The sequence below is a fragment of the Mixophyes fleayi genome, unplaced genomic scaffold, assembly GCF_038048845.1.
Source record: "Mixophyes fleayi isolate aMixFle1 unplaced genomic scaffold, aMixFle1.hap1 Scaffold_270, whole genome shotgun sequence".
NCBI classification, from domain to species: domain Eukaryota; kingdom Metazoa; phylum Chordata; class Amphibia; order Anura; family Limnodynastidae; genus Mixophyes; species Mixophyes fleayi.
In genome coordinates this window covers 112,501-114,169 of record NW_027446780.1, presented here as the reverse complement: position 1 = coordinate 114,169, position 1,669 = coordinate 112,501, and the positions used below count along the sequence as shown (strand labels likewise).

The 1,669-nt window shown below is 45.8% G+C and overlaps 1 non-coding gene and 7 pseudogenes across 1 annotated transcript; all 8 read right to left on the bottom strand.

Moving 5' to 3' along the window:
* Positions 1-69: 69 nt before the first annotated feature.
* On the bottom strand, positions 70-188 carry LOC142126525 (5S ribosomal RNA; annotated as a pseudogene).
* Positions 189-272: 84 nt separating this feature from the next.
* On the bottom strand, positions 273-391 carry LOC142126546 (5S ribosomal RNA). The gene has a single exon (XR_012685223.1). It is a non-coding gene; the product is annotated as a 5S ribosomal RNA (ribosomal RNA).
* Positions 392-475: 84 nt separating this feature from the next.
* Positions 476-594, bottom strand: LOC142126384 (5S ribosomal RNA; annotated as a pseudogene).
* An 84-nt stretch (positions 595-678) lies between these two features.
* LOC142126425 (5S ribosomal RNA) lies at positions 679-797 on the bottom strand (annotated as a pseudogene).
* Positions 798-881: 84 nt separating this feature from the next.
* On the bottom strand, positions 882-1,000 carry LOC142126554 (5S ribosomal RNA; annotated as a pseudogene).
* Positions 1,001-1,084: 84 nt separating this feature from the next.
* Positions 1,085-1,203, bottom strand: LOC142126309 (5S ribosomal RNA; annotated as a pseudogene).
* An 84-nt stretch (positions 1,204-1,287) lies between these two features.
* LOC142126518 (5S ribosomal RNA) lies at positions 1,288-1,406 on the bottom strand (annotated as a pseudogene).
* An 84-nt stretch (positions 1,407-1,490) lies between these two features.
* On the bottom strand, positions 1,491-1,609 carry LOC142126590 (5S ribosomal RNA; annotated as a pseudogene).
* Between the last annotated feature and the right edge of the window lie 60 nt (positions 1,610-1,669).

Genomic DNA, 1,669 nt, shown 5'->3' with positions numbered 1-1,669 from the left:
ACCTACATCTCTTATACATCTCAAAACCAGCATTGAAGGAAGTCGGAACAAGAGAAAATAAAAAAAAATTGCCTACAGCACCTGGTATTCCCAGGTGGTCTCCCATCCAAGTACTAACCAGTCCCAGCCCTGCTTAGCTTCCAATATCAGACGAGATTGGGCTTGTTCAGGGTGGTGTGGCTGTATGTATTGGTTTCCTAATGACCTACATCTCTTATACATCTCAAAACCAGCATTGAAGGAAGCCGGAACAAGAGAAAATAAAAAAAATTGGCCTACAGCACCTGGTATTCCCAGGTGGTCTCCCATCCAAGTACTAACCAGGCCCGGTCCTGCTTAGCTTCCAAGATCAGATGAGATTGGGCTTGTTCAGGGTGGTGTGGCTGTAGGTATTGGTTTTCTAAAGACCTACATGTCTTATACATCTCAAAACCAGCTTCGAAGGAAGCCGGAACAAGAGAAAATAAAAAAAAACTGCCTACAGCACCTGGTATTCCCAGGTGGTCTCCCATCCAAGTACTAACCAGGCCGGGCCCTGCTTAGCTTCCAAGATCAGACGAGATTGGGCTTGTTCAGGGTGGTGTGGCAGTAGGTATTGGTTTCCTAATGACCTACATCTCTTATACATCTCAAAACCAGCATTGAAGGAAGCCGGAACAAGAGAAAATAAAAAAAAATGGCCTACAGCACCTGGTATTCCCAGGTGGTCTCCTATCCAAGTACTAACCAGGCCCGGTCCTGCTTAGCTTCCAAGATCAAATGAGATTGGGCTTGTTCAGGGTGGTGTGGCTCTAGGTATTGGTTTTCTAAAGATCTACATGTCTTATACATCTCAAAACCAGCTTCGAAGGAAGCCGGAACAAGAGAAAATAAAAAAAAACTGCCTACAGCACCTGGTATTCCCAGGTGGTCTCCCATCCAAGTACTAACCAGGCTGGGCCCTACTTAGCTTCCAAGATCAGACGAGATTGGGCTTGTTCAGGGTGGTGTGGCTGTAGGTATTGGTTTCCTAATGACCTACATCTCTTATACATCTCAAATCCAGCTTCGAAGGAAGCCGGAACAAGAGAAAATAAAAAAAAAAGGCCTACAGCACCTGGTATTCCCAGATGGTCTCCCATCCAAGTACTAACCAGGCCTAGCCCTGCTTAGCTTCCAAGATCAGACGAGATTGGGCTTGTTCAGGGTGGTGTGGCTGTATGTATTGTTTTCCTAATGACCTACATCTCTTATACATCTCAAAACCAGCATTGAAGGAAGCCGGAACAAGAGAAAATAAAAAAAAATGGCCTACAGCACTTGGTATTCCCAGGTGGTCTCCCATCCAAGTACTAACCAGGCCCGGTCCTGCTTAGCTTCCACGATCAAATGAGATTGGGCTTGTTCAGGGTGGTGTGGCTGTAGGTATTGGTTTTCTAAAGACCTACATGTCTTATACATCTCAAAACCAGCTTCGAAGGAAGCCGGAACAAGAGAAAATAAAAAAAAACTGCCTACAGCACCTGGTATTCCCAGGTGGTCTCCCATCCAAGTACTAACCAGGCGGGGCCCTGCTTAGCTTCCAAGATCAGACGAGATTGGGCTTGTTCAGGGTGGTGTGGCAGTAGGTATTGGTTTCTTAATGACCTACATCTCTTATACATCTCAAATCCAGCTTCGAAGGAAGCCG